We start from the raw sequence: 8,217 nt of genomic DNA on the forward strand, positions 1-8,217 counted from the left end.
GCAGGTTTCGGATTTGCTTAAGTTGAAAGTCTTAACTTCATGTATGAAGTTAATGTATTATGAGATTAATTTATACTCATGTCAATTATTTGAATTATTTATTTCATATGATAAGATGTGAACAACATGCAAAAAATATGTTGCTCGGGGAAACCTAAATGGAACATTTCAAATCTATTGCAATAGTTCCCATTGTTGTGCATTGACCTTGTAACAGTTGCCATTACCTTGGCAATAGTGTCACCCAAAGCCCTCTTAGCTCTTTGCAATTCAGAAAAAACTAACTCAACCCACAGTTCCATAGGAAAATCTCAGAATCAAATATAGAAACAACAATATTAACCATCACTCTGTTGTCAACTAAAAATAACATCTTCAACCACCTTTGTGGTAACCTTAAAAAATAACTGTAGAGTGGTAACATCACAATAGTCACAGGAGCATATTTTAATTTCCCCTGCTTCCTTGATTATAATTTTTACTTGCATATAATTAAAAAATATACTCTTCTCATAATTAACTACCCAAAATAGGACGGCTCATTTAGTAAGGTTACATCTATCAAATCACATGTCATGTATCAATCTCATCTGTTTATCAAATATCTTGTGTATCAATCTCATCTGTTTATTGAACATCTTGAGTATTTTCTATCTCTAATGAATTAACTGCATATCGGCAACATTTCTCCAAGACAGCATCATGAACCTGCAAAATATCCACCACTCATCAACCAAGGAGAAGATTGGAAAATTTAAAATATTATGGCCAGAACAAATAAAATAAATAAATAAAAGTACCTGCAAAATAAAAAATAAAATAAAAACAAAAATGCAGGTTCCAGGATCAGAAAGCTATAAATGCAAGATATCGTGAAATAGACAACACATTCAATGGCTGTTATGTGTCCAATCCCATATACTTCACAGAATTTCAATGGCCCTTTTGTGTCCCATGAACTCTTGGAAACCTGGTGAACCAGAGTTAGCATCTATGCATGATAGATTAGATGTTCCAAACTAAATGGGACCATTAAGTTACCACACTTAACCAGATTGTGAAATGGACATGCCTGCCCAACAAATTCTTGAAGAACAAGTCCCCAACTGGGATGCTAGTGAATCTATGGATATATCTCTTTCATAAAATAAAAAATATATATTTTAACATAAAAGGACTTCAGAGGAATGAGTTCATCATAATGTGTTCTAAATGCCTGTGAATGACCAAACCAGCCAGTTAAGATTCCTAGGAGCTGATGAACCATGAAGTTAATGAGAAATTGTTCAACAAGCTAGAAAGATAAATCCAATGAAGTGATTGGGAATCTTCAGAAGATTAGTTAGTATAACATTGTGATTGGGAATCTTCAGAAGATTAGTCAATGTAACATTGTTTTTCTTAAACAATCTGGGTTTATAACACGTACATAGATGATGTTGCGATCATTAATAAATTCTTTATTCGTAGTTTAGTGGTGGTTTTGTTTAATGATTTTGAAAATATATATATTTGAGGAGAGAAACTCACGTCGATGGCAGAAAATGATTATGACTTCATAAAGCATATAACTTTAGCTGTGCACTTTGAAGCATCTCAGATGTGGGAACAATTGAAGCAGTTCTTCACGACTTCGTCTCTGTGAGGGAAATATATACACATCAAAAAAAGGAAAGAAAAAAAAGAAAGAAACAACAGGAGAATCTACTAGTGTGTTACACGAAAAAAAATAAATAATAAAAAAATAAATAAGGGCAAAATACAAAGCCCACAAAGCCGTAGTTAAACTCTTGCTCCAATGTCAAAAGTGGCAAACCCCAAGCAAATCAAATTGACAACCAAAATAGGAAAAGCTATAAAAAACAACAAATCTAATGGAATTCTATGGTGACTTAGAAGAATTTGAGTGGTGTAAAAGTAGTTAGGTTGACTGATTTGTTCAACAAAATATTACAAACTAAGAAGATGGTTGATGATTGAAAGAAAAATGCTCTTGGTACATGTATATAAGAAAAAATGTGATATGATATACCTTGATGCCAATGCATCCATTCACATCGAGGGTTGTAAGTGTGTTTGAGCAGAACCTTGACAGGGCCTCCAAGCACTTATCAGTAACACTAATAATACCAAACAAGCTGCAGTTTTTCCATCCATGAAATCAGTAACATATGTTATATCAAGAGGAAACTTTTTAATAGCAAAAGATGACTGCACGACCATACGATTTCACCATAACAGTATGGAATGGCCAATGCTCATCAATCTTGCTAGTACTCTGTATTTGATACTAGATGTGCATGTTGCACTAAAATTGTTTCAGCAAGGTTGCAATAAAATTCAATCAATAAAAAATTTGAACAATATGACAATGACCATCGTGTCATAGCTCAACTCAACTCAACTCGACAAGGCTTTATCCCAAATCCCAATTACTTTAGTGTAAGCTACATGGATCCATTTCCTTGAATTGATTATGATAAATACAGCTGCATAAATTACAGATTTCATTTTAAGTTCATTCCAAATTATAGTTCAGCTTTCATATTTTCTGCATGCCATGTTCCAATAACTTGGGTATGGATGTCAGAGGTGTGTATGTGCCTAAAATCGGATTTATCTATTTCCAAATTTAAGAGATGAGGGACACAGCTAAATGTGATATTACTTAATGCTCTTTTGTTTTTGTTTCTAATGCTAAAATGGTGTTTTTATGTAACATAGAGCATCAACCACCGATACTATACCCAATTTGAAGCAACAATATCCAATTCACATAATAAGGGAGTTTTGACTTCATGGCATAATAGCATGGTATGCTCTTAAAAGCTTCTAAAGGCACAAACCAGACATAAAATGCATCAATTTTTCACATTCAATAATATTCGTCTCATCAAGATTTAACCCCAAGGGGCCGAGTGGTAAAGACATTAGAATAAGATCCAAGGTCTCAAGTTTGAGTCTCCTAAGGGGCCACTAGAGGTTTGTGGTTGTTAACTTCAGGCCATGTGCTTTCAACGTTCAATGCATACAAAATACGATTTTAAAATGGAATCCAAAAGGCTTTGACTAAAAATTAAAATAAAACATTTCTACAACTTACACTAAAATATATAATTGACAAACGAGACTTAAGTGCCCTTAGAGTATGGTTAGGTGGTGTTTTAAGGTTGTGTGACTGGTGGAAAATGTAAGATTTATGATTCTGCATTGGATAATTTAAGAGTATGAGAGGATATGATATATGATAATTAGTCTTGGAACATGAACATGTGGTGAAATGGTTATAGAGCACAATTACTCTCAGAACACACCATTTACTCAATACACACCATACACAAATTAAATATGCTGATTTTATTTCAATACAAACCACCAATTTTCATATAATACCATATTACCCTCATCTTCTCCAACAAACCCTAACCCTAAGCCTTGGCTACCAGTAGCCGGTAGCCACTCTTTTCCCCTCATCATTTCAATACTCATATCCTCCCATAGTGCTCCATACCAGCCCCTCTGATAACCACCACTTACCTTCACTACCTCACTACCATCATAACTCCTATCACCGCTGCCCCACCACCATCTCAGTCTCCTACTGCCGCTACGTACAACTACCGCAGCCTCTACCTATTACTATTTCGTTGTTGCAGTGCCACAAATATTTATCCCTCTTTTCAAACACAAATTTCTCTATGGACTGCGTGTGATCAATCACTGACCGGGGGTGAGTTGCGATGGTGGTGGGTCATTAGGGTTTGGAAGCACGATAGTGGTAGGTCGACAAGAATGATAGTAGTTATAGGGTGGTGAAGGTAGGGATGAAGTTGGAAAGACAGCAACGGTAGTGACTGGACTGAAGAAGAGAGAACAGGTGACTAGTGTTGATGGTGCCGATGGATGGTGTTGATGATGGCAGTGTTTGGTGTGGTATTAAGGGAATTTAGGGTTTTGTCCTAAAAGGTAATTTCATTTAGGGATATAATGATAATAAAAAATATATATATAAGATAATGATGTGAACTAAGAGTAACTGTGGTGTGTAAATAGAATTATCTCACTTCAAATCTCTCCTCTCTTTATCTTTCTATTCTCTCTCTTTCACATCATTATGAATCAAAATGGAGGTGCTATATTAGTTGGATATACCATAGTTGTTACATTTATGTTTGATGTTTAAAAAAAAAATAAGACCATTTCCATTTATGATTAGTAGAAAGTACTATCTAAGTATCATATCAAACTATTCCAATATACAAAATTTTCTCGTACCCAATGTATTTGAAATTGGAGACATTACTTATCAATAAAAAAAATATTTTCAAATTAATGATATTCTTTACAAACATTAATATGTAAAATTATAATTTTTTCATCATTTTGTAATTAAGTCTTGAAGACAACCTCACGGATAATTTTCCCTTAGAATTTTGGGTAAAGTACAAGGGAAAATCTATGGTACATCATGCATTTTGAGGATATGTATCATATACACTTTATAATTAAATATGAAAATAACATAATTTCATATTTGTTAACTAAAAAAAATATAACCAAATATCACACGAGCTATAATAAAAAATCTCATGAGTCATAATTAAAATATTATCATAACTAAAAAAGAAAATTAGTCACAATTAAAGAAGAAAATGACATAACAAGGGGTGCCTATGATACACCACTTCCAAGGGTGTATATAATAAAATTTTCCAAAATATAAATGCACTTAAAATTTGTTTAAAATACCGATTATCTGTGTAATATGAAAAACTACATCTCATCTCTTTAAGTGTTTAATCGCATAACAAATAATCATTTTTATTAATAAATTATCAAATCAATTAATAATTTTTAATGATGTCATAAATATATTTCAATTAATAATTATGATAATTTTATTATTGTATAAAAAAATAAAGAAAAATTATTTTTATCGATTAATTCTATTGAATAAAAAAAATATTATTCTCGTAAATAAGATTATTATACTTAATTTCATTAAAAAGAATCATACTACAACCAAAATGACCTAATTTTATTACAGTTTTTACACAGGGAGCCAAATGTTCGTGAACAAGTGGAAACTTATCATGTTTTTAAACAATGAGAGAAGCAGACTGGCCATGGGGGTGAGGAAAAGTGTTGTTATGTTGGCTTTACTGCCATGGCCACAATGTGTTTGATGTTTTGCCTATTAGAGATCGACCACAATGATCAAACACTGCTCTGCTCTGCTCTGAGTTGCTTCTTGGTTGTCAAAATAAAACACACACACACACAAATAAACGGCTGATTTACATTCCAGAGATTAATTGGACTTTAATAATGATATACTATGTTTGGCTGTTAAAGTCTTCTGGGCTTAATTGGGTGAGAAATGACAAAAAAAGAAGAAAAGAAATAGAAAAAAGGGAAAATGTTGAACTCTTTATAATCTCCCAACACACACACACACACATATGGATAAGACTGCAAACGAACCAAGTTGAGCCGAGTTTTGTTGAGTTTAAGTTTGGCTCAATAAGAAACTAGGCTCGAGGTTGGCTCAGCTCTTTAATATTAATAAAACTAAAGCTCGACATGGCTCGGCTCGATAATTTTTTAAAAAATATTATTTATATTATTTAAATAAAAATATTATTTATATTATTTAATAATGTATTTATATTATTATTTATTTAATATATAAATAATATATTTTTATATTATTTAAATAAAGATAAATGAGCCGACTCTATAGGAGTTCGAGCTCAGCTCGTTTACTAAACAAACAAACGAGGCGAGCCGAACCTTTAATGAGCCGAGGCGAGCTTGTTCATGAACAGTTCGGTTCATTTGCAGCCCTACATATGGTGGCCAATTTTGGGTCTCTATGTAATTTTGCAAAAAGCCAATAAACTGAGGCTTGGGTGGTAGGTAGTCAAAGAAAGATAAAGTGATTTATGACATTTTATCACATACTTATATTTCATATTGCTGCTTCTAATTGCAATTCTTTTGATTGCGCAAGTTAATTTTCAACACTACCAGTCTATCCACCAAAACCTATGTGGTTCAAGGGGATGCATTCAGATTTAAGTATCTTGGTTGTTAAGATCAAGAACTCAAACCCCCCATGATTGGGACTGACAGTAAGACACTGAAACTTGCATGATTGATGGTCTCTCTTCAAAGTTCTGTTTCACAATCAAACACAATCGTTGGATTCGCTTAATAGAGACGTAAGTGTCAAGTACATGTGACTCTCATAATATTAATGAACTATCTCCTGGAAATTTAGGAAACAAAATTACTGCTTTAGTCATTTTATGAAATTATATTGTACTTAATTTAGATAACAGAGGCTGTCATTTATGCTGTGTTTGGTTGGGAAATTTGGGGAGGGATTTGGAAAGGAAAATGGAAAAGGTAGGTGAAATGTGAAATGTGAATAAAAAATACCTATATTTCACCTAGTTTCACACACCTTTTCCCTTTCCCTTTCCCTTTCCAAATCCCTCTCCAAATCCCTTAACCAAACACACCGTTAAGGTTACTATAAATCATAAAGCATAATAACGCAGCGGATAAAATATCAGAATCATACCTTTTAGCGAAGAACCTCGTGGGTAAATCACGTGCTTCCTGAATCTGATCAGTCAACCCAGTAATGAAGTGATATTACAATTGTGAATATCACCCACACAAATCACAGTGCAAAATGGCTTGATCGTTGTTTAATGGGAGAGAGTCAGAGAGAGTCTAGAAAAAAAGGTTATGGGTAAAAACCCATATATCGTATATCTGATATACGTATCTGATTTTAATATATTATATATAAAATATATAATCAGATATAACAACCAATATCTATCTATCTATCTATCCATATCTATTGATATGATAGATATAGATATCCTAAATGGTTATCCAAATAAGTTTTGAATTCAAATTCAAACTTACATGGATAAGGTTCAAAATGTTCAGGTTGAAAAGGTTCAAAGGGTCATGCCACATGGGCGCCCAATTTCTAACATCTCCCACTCGCACATGAGTTGGCATGACACTGCCACATCTCTATCTCAATCTCCCCAAAAAAGAACAATCTCATACTAGCTAATGCACCGTGCGACTGCTGAGAACACCTGCACGTGGGAGCTCTATACTAGAAACTCAAAATGAGCCAGCATAGAGACATCAACCTAAAAAGAACAGAAATAATGTCTCATATACCTCAGACCCATCTAATTATACCGGTCCAAAAAACATCTCTAATCCCTCAAAAAGAGCATGTTTGACCCTCTCAATTCTTGCAATATATTCACACTCAATCTGCTTCGCATACAGAGCGATGTGAGTTGCCGACAGTAAATATACAATAGTGGTGTAATACTAGATGATCTTCCATTTGCCCTCATGCCATTTAGTTTAGGAATTGACCGCTTTCCCAGTGATGTCCCTTAAGGCCGAATCATACATGACCGCAGGTAACATACCAAAGTAGCAGAACATCAACCCCTTACCTTATGACATAGTCAAAAGTCACAAAAGGGTACATAAATGAAAGTCATATCAATAATGACACATAAGACTCACACGGTGAGGAAACAGGGATCCATTCTCTCACCTCATTACTCAGTCGCCAAGCATATATAGTATGAATACATGTTACGGTGGAGTAACTCTTCCAAAAGAGTGACGTCATCCTCGATACACCGTACAGATATTAGTCTAGTTGCTTTCTAGCGCCTAACCCGAATTCTCTATTTGCTCGCCTTCCGGGCGCCAAATGAGATCTCGCATCAGGCTAATCATAACAGGCACAACATGGAAAGTGGGTACTAACATCCATGTTTGGTCCTTAACACGACCTCATCTTGGTTGTAACCAAGGCGACATGCATAGTGGATTATTTAAGCCTCTTTTGGCTCCAAATAAAAATAAACCACTAGTCTCATCCTTGCTCGCTCCCAAGCGCCAAGGGCGATTGCTCGTGTGAGTGAGCCAATCTTGCCTGCTGACATCATCATCTGCTAATCATTATGACACAAACCATAATAGTGTCAACATCCCATCATCTGAAAATAAGTGATTGATTTTAAAAAAATTGACCACAGCTTGCGCAATTATAGATTCCAAACATAAGCCTTATCAGCACCTCTTGCGATAAGTATATACAACGGAATCCACTATGTGCGCCTCACATGAACTGATTTAAGATCACTACCTCTTGCG

At 34.3% G+C, this 8,217-nt stretch overlaps 1 long non-coding RNA gene across 1 annotated transcript; it reads right to left on the bottom strand.

The window, feature by feature from the left end:
* Nucleotides 1–300: 300 nt before the first annotated feature.
* Nucleotides 301–2,169, bottom strand: LOC114319136 (uncharacterized). The gene is made up of 3 exons (XR_003649299.2): nt 2,033–2,169; nt 1,531–1,639; nt 301–708 (listed from the first exon to the last, which is right to left on the bottom strand). It is a non-coding gene; the product is annotated as an uncharacterized LOC114319136 (long non-coding RNA).
* Nucleotides 2,170–8,217: the final 6,048 nt, after the last annotated feature.

Source organism: Camellia sinensis, chromosome 12 (genome assembly GCF_055761805.1).
Source record: "Camellia sinensis isolate YWXY chromosome 12, ASM5576180v1, whole genome shotgun sequence".
NCBI lineage: Eukaryota > Viridiplantae > Streptophyta > Magnoliopsida > Ericales > Theaceae > Camellia > Camellia sinensis.